At 39.5% G+C, this 13,744-nt stretch overlaps 1 protein-coding gene across 18 annotated transcripts in view; it reads left to right on the forward strand.

Annotated features, from left to right (window-relative positions):
- Positions 1-13,744, forward strand: part of FAM168B (family with sequence similarity 168 member B) — a 92,783-nt gene that overhangs the window by 59,311 nt on the left and 19,728 nt on the right. The gene's annotated exons all lie outside the window — the stretch shown is intronic.

A 13,744-nucleotide genomic window follows, 5' to 3' on the forward strand; every position in this document is an offset into this window, starting at 1 on the left:
CCATTTGTATGTCTTTGCTTAAGTGTTCATATACAACTTTTAGTTCTATTTCTGCCAGTTTCTTCTGTTTTGGACATGTTTCTTGGTCTCCCCATTGTGGCTGCCATCCTGTGTTCGTGTCTGTGTAGTAGATGGATCTGCTGTGTCTTCCAGCATTGGCAGAGTGGTCTTACATAGTAGGCGTCCCGTGGGGCCTAAGGGCACAGCCTCTCTGATCACCGGAGCCTGGTGCTCCAGAATGATCCCTTGTGTGGGTTGTGTGTGCCCTTCTGTTGCTGTTGGCATGTCAGGTAACCAGCAGTGAGGTTTGGCCAGAAGGAACCACAGTGGATGAGTCGCTGTGCAGAGGTTGACCCCACAGAGCAGGACTTTGGAACTAATTGGGTAGTGTTCTGAAGCCAGCCAACGTCTGTGTTGGTTGTGGGGCCTCTTAGGAGGGACTGGAGTGTAGGCCAAGGTCAGCCACTACCTGTGACCAGCCCAGGGCTGCCTGGTAAAAGCTAAAAAGTGACCCATGATTGGTAGCTGCCCATGCTTGGCCTGGAGGTATGTGGGAGAACCATGCTGTGAACCGTGACCAGCTGCCACCAGTACCGGCTCAGGGGCTGCTTAGCAGAAGGGTACCCCCAGGCCTACACCACCTGCTGGCTCCCTGTAAGGTCACTGAAAGAGCCTTGGGTGGTTGGCCAAGTGGGCGAGGTGAGTTGGGTGCGGTGGGATTTCAGTCACCAAATTGGGTTGAGTGGGTTCACCAGGTTAATGCAGAGCAGAACTGGTGCCATGCTAAGCCCAAGGATACTTTTCCAAAGGCACAGGGCGTGCCAGTGCTGTTCACCACTTCCTGCCTGGGTGCTGGGAGCTTGTGAGAGTTACTGAGAAAGACTGCAGTGCAGGCCGAGGACAGCTGCCTGTCTTTGGCTGCCTGCAAGTTGGGTGGGGGCATGGTCTCAGGGAGTCACCAGGGCAGAGCGAATGATGTTCACCAGAGGGAGGCAGCCTCAGATTTTGCCCATGTAGGGGTAGGCTCAACACAGGGAAGATAGTGCCCACCTGCCTGCTGTGCAAGGGGAGGGCTCCACTGAAGGACAGTGGCAGCTGTCCTTCCAGCCCGCACCCTGAAGCCACACAGCTCTGTTTCTCCCTATATGTCTCCAGCATCCCCCAAGTTGCTGTTCCTTTGCTGGAGCCCAGGGTAAGTGCCTGTTGAGTCACTGAGTTTGTGGGCCCTTGAAGAAGGTGCCTGGGTTTCCAGCAGCTTCCCGTTTCTCCTGGATGGACTGAATCCCTGCCAGTTTGCAGAGCCAGATGTTGTAGGGGCTCCTCTTCCCCACACTGGTGCTCCAGGCTAGGGACTGGGACCCCTCGCTTTTAAGGGGGAACCTCTGCAGCTCAGATATCCCTCCCAGTTAACTGCCAGACATGAGTGTGGGACCAGCCCTTTTCGTGTCTCTTCCCTCCTGTCATTCTTATGTGGCCTCGTACGTGTATTCTTGGTTGTAGGACTTCTGTCTAGTAGTTTGTAGATGGGTTGTTCTATAATGTAGTGGTAAGCTTGATGTGATCCTGGGAGGATGTTAGCAGGGTGTTACCTGCCCTCCATCTTGACCAGAACCTGCCCAGTGGAAATAATTTTACAAAGATGAAGATGTTGCTAAGAGTTTTTGAATGTCTTCCTTGGTTGCACCATGTGTAGCTGGATGGAGGATTAATTAGGGAAACGTTTGAAGGACAATTTGGCAGTGTATTAGGAAAAAACTTAAAAATGAGTCCTTTTGACTCACTTCTAGGAATATATCCTGAAAGAGTAGCCAGATATGCAAACATTAATGTACAAGTGCAAATTTATCTGATAACAAAGTTATGTTTTAATTAAACTCTTGGTTTATTTCACAGTGTTTAACTGGTCTTACAACTTTTTTATGAAGAATCTTTAATAAGTAAAATGCTCTACAGTATACCCCCTTTTTTAAACCCTGGAATTAGGTACATGAAGTAAGACCCCAAGTTTATTTAAAAATTAAACTTCATATGGCGGCCACACAGGAGAGAAGATTGTTAGAGTGTTAACAGGTTGTGAGGTTGTGGGATCCATCTCTCCCTTGCTTGAAGTAAAGGTTTGCAGACAGTTGGAAGACTCCCCCACGCTCCTTCCCATGCTTGTTACTGTGACCATGTGAGCACTGTGCACTGCTGTGAATGTGCGGCCCTTCTGCAACTCCTCCCCCTGGACCTGGTGTCCTGTATTAGATTTCTGTAGTTATATTATTAATTAAGGCTCCAACATCCCCTCAGGTGTGGGGAACTCTCCTTACTATTTTATTCCACAGGAGGGTTTTTGTGTTTTATTTTATTGGTGGTCTCTTTTGAAACCCACTCCGGCTCCCGTCCGGACTGCTTGTCCTCTGGGCCTGACCCACGTGTTCTTCTTCCTTATCTCCCCAAGGCGTTCTTTTGCTTTTCCCTTCTGTTTGATTCCTTGTCTTCTTCCTCAGTTTACTCTTTGATTTTAGTGGAGGATCTCCTTCAGTGATCTCCCAAGAGAGTAGGAAAGAGTCACAATTTTGAGATTTTTCATGTCTGAAAACAATTTATTCTGTGCTCACACTTCATGAACAGTTTGTCTGTAGAATTCTAGGCCAACAATTATTTCCATTCAGAATTTTGAGAACATTCCTTCACTGTTTTCCAGCTCCCATTGCTGCTGCTCCATTGACTGTAACTTTGGTCTCTCTGTGGTGCTCTGTGACAGTTGTCTTCAGTGTTCTGAAATGTCACGATGCTGTGTTTAGTACAGCACTCTCCTTGTCACACATACTTTACGTTTCTTAATTTTCCAAATTTACTAAATAAATATCTTTTATTTTTTATTTTTTGGGTCAATTAAATATTTATTTCTCTGGTTGACTAAAACGTGTGTCACTTGATGTAGGAATTTCAGTTTTCACAACTCTTGGGTTTTATCCAATTCTAAACAACTGTTTCTTAAAGTATATGATTCGCAAGGCAGTGGAATGAAAATCTTATCAAAGACCTTGCTTATTCAAAGGCATCAGCTTATACTTTGTCTGCCATGTTATTGTATTTTTTATTCTTTTTTGGTTTTTTTTGCCTTTTAATTTATTTTTGTTACAATGTTTCTCCTTTTTTCCCCATTGACACCCTCCTCCCCATCCCCCCCCCGACCCTGTCCCTAGCTTTCTTGTCCACATGAAACACTGTCAAGTCTTACTTTCTTTGGAAGCCCAGGAATGGTTCAGTTATCCTCTAGCTTTTTGCCTGGAGGCGCGGTTACTTGAAGAGCCTTGGTTTCTCAGTTGAATGAAAAACTTCCTCAAGCGTTCTGCATGAGAGGATTTCCTGAGGGTGGGGCAGATGCTAATAGTTAATGAGCCTCAGTTTGCATTTTAATCGCCCACCTGAGTGGGGTTGAATCTCTGAGGGAGGGGCCAACGCCTCTGCCCACAGCCCTGGGAAGGAGTAAGGTGGCCACTGTCCTGAGTGGCTGCATCTCAGCAAGAGCTCTGAGCGTCCTTCAAATCCCAAGTGTTCCCACACAGTGTCAGTCCCGTCTGCCCTCCCTCTGTTGGAGCCCAAGGTGAGTGGCTGTGGCTAATTTAGTGCTCTGTCCTGGCCCTCTGCGCTGTGGCTTGGGATTTTAACCCTGAGGGCGCTGCTCACAGCTAAGACCACTAAGACGGCTGCTGTCTGTGGACTCCCAGCCTCTCTCTTGCACCTCCTCAATCCTCAATCCTACCAGGATTAATTCAGTGTCCCTGGTTATATGGTCCTCGCAAGCTGCTTTTCTGTTGCTTTTTCCTGATGATTTGTCTTTATTTTAGTTGTAATTCCAGCTTGGTCCTGGGAGATGGTCTGTGTAGCTTCCATTCACTTTGTCTCCATTTTGGAGTTCCCCAATAAGTATCTTTTATACTCAGAAAATTATTATATAAAATCTGTGTGGTACTTTTGGAAACAGTCATCCATTCAAATATAAAAAGCTCTGGCACAACCAGCAGCCTAGGAACATGAGTTCTTCCCTGAGGGGAGTCAGCCAGCGGCAACTCATGTTCGGTGAACAGAAGGACAAAGGTTCTAATTATTTTGTTGTCTATGTTACATTGGTGAGGGTTGTCTTTTTAGGGACGGAGAACCTGGAAAGCTATTATTGTTTTTGAAAGGCCTAGCAATTAATACATTGGTTCTGTATTGTGAATGGTTGGCAAGTCTAAAAATTATTTCAGAGAGGTAGTGTTTATTTTGGATATATGAGTTGTGTGTATGTGTGTATGTATTTTAAGTTGTTTATAAGGTTCCTTTTGAGGCTTTCTGGTGTGATACAGTATATCTAGTGCTATTAAAAGAAAAAAGGAAAGTGCCTGACACACACTAAGTATTTGTTTTTTATTCTTATTTGTTGATTTGAGAGAGAGATATTGATTTTTTTTGTTCCACTTATTTGTGCATTTATTGGTTGATTCTTATATGTACCCTGACTGGGGATCATACCCCCAACCTTGGCATATCGTATCGATGCGCTAACCAACTGTGCTATCTGGCCCGGCACACTTAATTTTTAATTGACTAGGAGGCATGCTTGCTTTCCTTGAATGTGAATAGAGAGTAATGTAATATTCATGCCTATATATGAAAAAAAAATCTGGTGGGTATTAGGACATTGCTCACAGTTATAAGAATAAGCAGTAAGATAATTTAAAACCATTGCAATAATCAGTAGAAATAGTGGGTGACTAAATTTCCAACATTATAGTGTGAAAATTTACAAATATGGAGAAGCTGAAAAAAATTCACAGTGACCATGTTCATATGGACTACAATTAAACATTTAAATTCTACAATTAAAAAACCTTTTAAAAAACAATTTTTAAAACTAACATTTTACTTGTTTCATGTATATATTCCTGTATTCATTCTTCAGCCCATCTTGCTTTTTGATGTGTTTCAAAGAAAGTTATGGAAGTTAGTACACGTCACCTCATTTACTTCCTTGTGTGTATTGTTAATATTTATTTACAATTTTTTTTTGGTTTTGTTTTTAGGTGAAATTTACATATATGAAGGGAACTAACTGTTCATTGCATTCTGACAGATGCATACACATAGTAGCTTCTTGGAGTCATCCCTTATCTTTAGCAGAGCATACTTATGAGGCAGGTGTTTATTAAAGGCATCTCAGATAAGGATGAGACCTAGGGCCAGAGGAGGGATATCCACAGCAGTGGGCCTCAGGCCTCCCGTAGAAGTAAAGAAAGACATCACAGGTTGGCCTGTCATTGATTGTGGGTAAAGGAGTTCACCTTCTTTTCTTTTGGTGAGCCAAAAGAATGCTTCTGAATCAGAGAACCTCTCTTTGGAGGGGTATAGGCCTAGATCTTCCTCACTTTGATTTAATTTACACTGTATCCTTAGAAGCTTATACAGGTTGGCAGCTTTGTCTTTATTTCAGTCCAAGCTCTTACTGCAGTTTGAACCGTAACAAAATGGTCATGGACTTTCTTATTAGTAATATTGATTAGATTTTTGAGGCTCTGTTTTCTCCAATTTTTCCTCCAGGTCATGAATTTATTGCTTGTGTGTTTTCACTCCCTCAAATAGCTTCTTCTTTTCTTCTTATCCTACTTGTGAATCAGTTTCTCATGTAGAATCATGACTTTCTGCACAGTGTTGGCTGTGTGTATTGAACATTGGCATATTTAATTTTTATTTATTCTTCCAGCTAATACCTAGCTGCTAGCTCACCTTTTATGTCAGTTTTTTGCAGAGCCATGCCTTCTTGCTGATGGCTCTTTAAGGTTCAGTACGATTTTATATTCATCTTCCAGTGGCCATCAGTGGGCCTCTGTCTGCTTGTCCCTTCAGCTCATGCGTGACTGTCTCATGGGAGATTTTCTGGCTGGCTTAGATCCTCTCAGATATATGTCACCATCTGAGGGCATTTCAATTTTTATCACCTTGTTTACTATAACCTTTTAAAAAATATACAAAAAAATTGAGAAAACATTATAGTGCATGCCCACAGAATCCGTCACTGAGATTAATCAGTTATCATTTTGTAATATTTGCTTTGTCTGTGATGTAAAAATGAATGTGTATATATTTTATTGTTGTTTGTTTTTGTTTTTCTGCTGAGCCAGTTTAGAGTTGCATTCATTGTGGCTCTTGTCCAGTGGAATTCAGTGTGGTTCTTCTTATCATAATAATTGGATGCTCTTCTGCACAACGACCACACCATCATCACACTCAGACACAGTAGTTCTAGTTTTATGCAGTTGTTTATATTTAACATTGCCCAGTTGTCCCTTAGTGTTTTTTTTTTGTTGTTTTTTTTTTTATTCTGGAACCAAGATCTAGTTAACATTTACATGTAGAATTTGTTTATAAAGTTGAATTTGTCTCGTCTCTCTTAATCCATAACTTTACCTACCTTTTAAAAAATACTTTGACTTAGACTTTTTATTATGAAAACCTTCAAATATATACATAAGTACACAGCAGTACGGTGTCTACTCGCCCACCGGTCACCTAGCTTTAGCAGTTGTTAGCGAAAAGCTGATCTTCTCATCAACACTCCAGCCATGTTGCCCTCGATTATTTTGTGGTCAATCTCAAAGATCATGGTCAGTTTTTTAGTATTATCTTTAAAATATAAATTTTAAACTGTACATTTTCAAACCTAAAAAAATTATCACAACTAAAAAAAGAATAGTAATTCTTTAGTACTATCAATATTATAATAAATATTCATATTTCCAGTTGTCTCATCTACGTCATGAACTTTTAAAAAAATTCTTACCTGAGGATATGCTTGTTGATTTTAGAGAAAGGAGAAGGGAGAGAGAGTAAAAGATCAAAGTGAGAGAGAATATCAATCAGTTGCCGTTCATATGTGCCTCGACTGCAGATCAAACATAAAAAGTTTTGGTATTTGGGATGGTGCTCCAACCAACTGAGCCACACCAACCAGGGCCATGAATTATTTTTTAATACTTAATTTATTAATGTTAATTTTTTTTTTCCTTCATCACTACTCTCTCTGTCTATTGGCTATGCATATATACATATTAGTTCTTTGGTTTATCTCTTCATCCCTCCCCCACCTCCCTACCCTCTGATTTTTTTCAGTCTATTCTCTACTTCCATGTTTCTGAATCTGTTTTGCTCATCAGTTTATTTTGTTCATGATATTCTACAAATAAGTAAGATCATGTGATAATTGTTTTTCTCTGTCTGGTTTATTTTGCTCAGCATAATATTCTCCAGGTCTCTCAATGTCATCTCAAAGGATAAGAGATCTTTCTTTCTTACAGCTGCATGGTATTTCATTGTGTGTATGTACCACAGCTTTCTTATCCACTCATCTACTGATGGGCACTTGGGTTGTTTCCAGATCTTTGCTATTGTAAATAGCACTGCTATGAACATAGGGGTGCATATATTCTTTCTGATTGGTGTTTCAGGCTTCTTAGAATATATTCCTAGAAATGGAATCACTGCTTAAATGGCAATTCCATTTCTAATATTTTGCAGAAACATCATATTGTTTTCAATTATATTTTTTTAAACAATAAAGAGGTCGAACAACAGCTGAGGCTCAGGAGCTGAGCATCCTCAACCCCCAACAGCAGCTGAAAGCACCCCCTGGCAATAGCAGCAGCAGTAGCATCACAAACCGAGAGCTGACACTCACCCCCATCAGCCCCCTGGTGGGACCCATGTTCCCCAGCAGAGCCCCAGCAGCAGGGACCCACGCACTCGCACTGGTGAGACCCAAGCACCCCAGGAGCGCCTAACATGACAGACTGATACCAGCTAACAATTGTCAGTCCTCCAGGACCCACAGTAGGCTACAGGCACACACACCAGAACAATTTGGGAGGCACAGCAGCCTTATTTGATATGCACCGACCTGCCTACGCATTCCAGCGTCCCTCACTGGTCCTAAAACTACCAGACTGCTAATACGGTGAGACAAAAAAACAACACCCAAATGAAAGAAAAGGAGGAATCACTAGAAAAGGAACTACATGAAATGGAAGAAAGCAATTTGTCAAATAAAGAATTCAAAGCAATGATTTTAAGGGTGCTCAAACAATTTAGTGAAAACTACAAGCAACTTAAAGAGAATTATAAAGAGCTCAGTGGAAACTACATCACCTTTAAAAAAGAGGTAGAAGCTATGAGTAAAAATCAAGAGGAAATAAAGAATGACATAGCTGATATGAAAAATACCTTAAAAGGATTCAATAGTTGATTAGAAGAAACTGAAGACTGAATGAGTGAGTTAGAAGACAAGGTAGAAAAAACAAGCAAACGCCCAAATAGAGAAGCAAATGGGAAAAAAATTAAAAAGCAGGAGAGTTTAAGGGAGTTTTGGGAGAATACAATACGTAACAACATTTGCATCATAGGGATACCAGAAGGAGAAGGATCAGAGAAAGGGATAAAGAACCTGTTTGAAGAAATAATCACAGAAAACTTCCCCAATTTGGTGAAGGAAAAAGTCATACAAGTTCAGAAAACACAGAGAATCCCAAGCAAGATTAACCCAAAAGACCCACAGCTATATACATCATAATTAAAATGGCAAATATTAAAGACAAAGTAAGAATCTTAAAGGAAGCAAGAGAGAGGCAGAAAGTTACCTACAGGAGAGCTCCCATTAGACTTTCAGCTGATTTCTCAATAGAAACACTGCAGGTCAGAAGGGAGTGGCATGAAGTATACAAAGTAATGAAAGGTAAGGGTCTGAATCCAAGACTACTCTATCCAGCAAGGCTATCATTCAAAATGATAGGTGAAATAAAGAGCCTAACAGCCAAAAAATAAAAAAATAAAGGCATTTACTACCACCAAACCAACATTGCAGGAAATGCTAAAGGAACTGCTGTAAGAACAAGAAGAAATAGAGAGAGAGAGGAACACAGGCATAAAATAGTAGCAACTAATAAGTATCTATCAATAATAACCTTAAATGTAAATGGCTTAAATGCTCCAATTAAAAGACATAAGGTAGCTGACTGGATAAGAAAACATGACCCATATATATGCTGTCTACACGAGACCCACCTCACAACAAAGACCCACACAGGATGAAAGTGAAGGAATGGAAAATTTTTTTCCAGGCAAATGGAAATGAAGTAAAAGCTGGTGTAGCAATACTTATATCTGATAAGATAGACTTAAAATCGAGGGCCATAACTAGAAACAAAGAAAACCTCTACATAATATTGAAAGGATCTATCCAACAGGAAGATATATATAACCTTGGTAAACATGCATGCACCAAATACAGGAGCACCCAAATAAATAAAAAAACTTCTGGAGGACTTCAAAGGAGAGATCATAGTGGATGACTTTAACACCTCACTGACACCATTGGATCGACATCTAGACAAAAAAATCAACAAGGACACAATCATTACATGCTGAACTACATCAATTGGACTTAATTGATATTTGCAGAACATTTCACCTCAAAGCTGCAGAATATACATTCTTCTCAAGTGCACACGGGACATTCTCAAAAATAGACCACATGTTAGGACACAGAGTAAGTCTCTACAAATTCAAGAAGGTTGAAATTATATCCAGCATCCTCTCAGATCAAAATGACATGAAAGTAAAAATCAATTACAACAAAAACATGTAAAAACATTCTAATGCATGGAATCTAAATAGCATGTTAAAACAATGAAAGGGTTACCAAGGAGATCAAGGAAAACATTAAAAAATTCCTGGAAACCAATGTAAACAAACACACAACAACACAAAATTTATGGGATGCAGCAAAAGCAGTCGTGAGAGGAAAGTTCATAGTACTATAGACCTACCTCAAGAAACAAGAAAAATTTCTAATTGATTTTCTAACTCTACAATTTAAAGAACTAGAAATTAAACAAAAGGAAAAACCCAGGGTTAGTAGAAGGAAAGACATAGTAAAGGTCAGAGCAGAAATAAACAACATAGAAACTAAAAAACAAACAAACAAACAAACAAAAAAACAATTCAAAAGACCAGTGAAACAGAGGGCTGGTTCTTTGAAAAGATAAACAAGATTGATGGACCCTTAGCCAGACTCACCAAGAAACAAAAAGAGAGGACCCAAAGAAACAAAATCAGAAACAAAAGAGGAGAAGTAACAACTGGCACCATAGAAATACAGAGAATCATTAAAACATACTGCAAACAATTATACTGCAACAAATTGGACAATCTAGGCAAAATGGACAAATTTCTAGAAACACATGGTCTCCCACAACTGAACTGGGAACAAATAGAAAACTTGAACAGACCAATAACAACTAAGGAAATCGAAGATGTAATCAAGAAACTCCCAGCAAACAAAAGCCCAGGCCCAGACGGCTTCATGGGGGAGTTTTACCTAACATTCAAAGAAGATCTAACACCCATTCTCCTCAAACTATTCCAAAAAATCCAAGAAGATGGAAGACTTCCAAACTCATTTTATGGGGCTAACATAATTCCAATTCCAAAACCAGATAAAGACACTACAAAGAAAGAAAACTACAAACCAATATTCCTGATGAACACAGATGCCAAAATCCTTAACAAAATATTAGCAAATGGGATCCAGCATTACCTCAAACAAATTATTCATCATGACCAAGTAGGATTCATTTCAGGGATACAAGGATGGTACAATATCCACAAATCAATAAATGTGATACACTACATAAACAAAATGAAAGGTAAAAACCATATGATCATATAAATAGATGCTGAAAAAGCATTAGACAAATTTTAGCATCCATTTCTGATAAAAACGCTTAGCAATGTTGGAATAGAGGGATCATATCCTGACATAATAAAGTCCATATATGAAAAATCTACAGCCAATATCATACTCAATGGGCAAAAACTACAAGCATGTCTCTTAAGAACAGGAACAAGAGAGGGATGCCCACTCTCACCATTCTTATTTAACATAGTACTGGAAGTCTTAGCCACAGCTATTAGACATGAAGAAAACATAAAAGGAATCCAAATTGGAAAGGAGGATATGAAACTGTCATTATTTGCAGATGACATGATACTGTACATAGAAAACCCTAAAGACTCCATCACAAATCTACTAGATTTAATAAGTGAACTTGACAAAATAGCAGGATATAAAATGAACATCAAGAAATCAACAGCATTCTTATATACCAACAATGAACTCACAGACAGAAAAATTGAAAAAGCCATCCTATTTACCATTGCTGCAAAAAAATTAAGATATGTAGGAATAAACTTAACCAAAGAAGCTCACAGGAAACTACAGGTCTCTGAAAAAAGAAATAGAGGAAGATATAAAAAAGTGGAAGCATATATCTTGTTCATGGGTTGGAAGAATTAACATCATTAAAATATCCATACTATCCAAAGCAATCTATAGATTCAGTGCAATCCCCATCAAAATACCAATGGCACATTTCACAGAACTAGACCAAATACTCCAAAAGTTTATGTGGAACCAAAAGAGACCCTAAATAGCTACAGCAATTTTGAAAAAGAAGAACAAAGTAGGGGGAATCACAATACTAGAAATCGGGTTATACTGCAAAGCCTGTTATGGGCACAAGAACAGGTATATAGATCAATGGAACAGAGCAGAGAACCCAGAAATTGACCCACATTAATTATGCTCAATTAATATTTGGTAAAGGTGGCAAGAGCATACAGTGGAGTAAAGACAGCCTCTTCAATAAATGGTGTTGGGACAATTGGACAGCTACATGCAAAAAAATGAAGTTAGACCACCAACTTACACCATACACAAAAATAAACTCAAAATGGATAAAGAGACTAAAATGTGACTCATGAATTCATGAAAATCCTAGAAGAAAATGTAGGCAACAAAATTGCAGACATCACACACAGCACAATTTTCACTGATACAATGCCTAAGGCAAGAGAAACAAAGGAAAAAATGAACACATCAAACTAAAAAGCTTCTACACAGCAAAAGAAGCAAGCATTAAAATGGAAAGGGAGCCCACTATATGGAAGAGCATAATTGCCAACATCAGATAAGGGGCTAATTTTCAAAATATAGACAGTACTCATACAACTCAAGAAAAGGAAGAAAACCCAATTAAAAAATGTGGAGAGGACCTAGACACCTCCAAAGAGGACATATAAATGGCCAAGAGACATTTGAAAAAATGTTCACTAATCATCAGAGAGATGCAAATTAAAAATCTATGAGGTATCACCTCACACCTTTCAGAGTGGCTGACATCAGTAAATCTTCAAACAAGTGCTGGCGAGGGTGTGGAGAAAAGGGGACTCTAGTACACTGCTGGTGGGAATGCAGCTTGGTGCAGCCACTATGGAAAACACTCTGGTGTTTCCTCAAAAAATTAAAAATTGAACTGCCATTTTACCCAGTGATCCCACTTCTAGGAATATACCCTAAGAAGCCTGAAACACCAGTCAGAAACAATATATGCACCCCTATGTTCATAGCAGCACTATTTACAATTGCTAAGATCTGGAAACAGCCCAAGTGTCCATCAGTAGATGAATGGATAAAAAAGTGGTGGTACATATACACCATGGAGTACTATGCAGCTGTAAGAAGGAAAGATCTTTTATCCTATGAGAGGACATGGAGGGACCTGAAGAGTATTATCTGAAGTGACACAAGTCAGTCAGAGAAAGACAAATATCACATGATCTCACTTATTTGTGGAATATAATGAACAAAATAAGCTGAGAAACAAAATAGACCCAGAGATATGGAAGTGGGGTGCAGACTGACAAACTTCAGAAGAGGTGGACGTGAAGGGACGGAAGAGAGAAACCACAGCACTTATACGCATGTATGTGTAACTATGGACATAGACAATAATGCTGGGGGTGGGGCAGGATTGGGAGGAGGGTGTCAATGAGGGAAAAAGGAGAAACATCTGTAACGTAAATAAATAAATAAACATTTTTTTAAAAGGACATTTACATTTTTAAGGCTGTTTCCCTCACTGAACCAAGAAGAGGAGGATATCTCTAGAAATTGTTATCAGTGGAGAAGGTGTGGATTTAAGTCTGCATGATAATATTATGCTTATTTCCTGTGCTTTTCCTGGTAACCTCCCATAACTGACTCCCCACCCCCACCTTTTCTGTCTTTAGCTGAAGGTAAAAGTAAAGGCTTTTGTCATCTTGGCAAGTTATTCAGTGTTCCTGCATCTCTCCCATGGATACCGAAAGTATATGTGTTATTAAACTGTAATGTGTGTTTCTCCTACTAATCTGTCTTGTCAATTTGATTATTAGACGAGCCAGAAGAACCTAGAAGTATTGGTGACAGAACTATACCAGTTGCTATACAGGTGAAATCAAACTAGATTTTGGTTGAGCAACCTAGGTACTTGAGTTCTGGCTATTCAGAGCCAAGACACAAACGATAATGGACAGTTCATTTAGAAAGTCACAGAGGTACAAGAAGTGAGCTGTGAAAGAAAAGGGCTCAGGAATCAAGTGACAGAGGCAAAAGAAGGGTCCTTGGAGCTTAGAAGAGAGAAAGGTAATGTATCTGGGTCAGCACCAGGGCAGGGGGTCATTAAAAATAAAAAAGAAAGAGGTCCTTGGTTTGTTCTTTTTAACCATTTGAAAATTGGTAGCACCAGAAATTCTAAATGTGATTTTCAAGTTTTCAGTTTAGCCTTTGTTTTCAAAATATTACATAACAGTGGGCAGTTCTATGAATATTTTGATTATATGA

The sequence above is a fragment of the Molossus molossus genome, unplaced genomic scaffold (assembly GCF_014108415.1).
Source record: "Molossus molossus isolate mMolMol1 unplaced genomic scaffold, mMolMol1.p scaffold_m16_p_10, whole genome shotgun sequence".
Classification (NCBI taxonomy): Eukaryota; Metazoa; Chordata; class Mammalia; order Chiroptera; family Molossidae; genus Molossus; species Molossus molossus.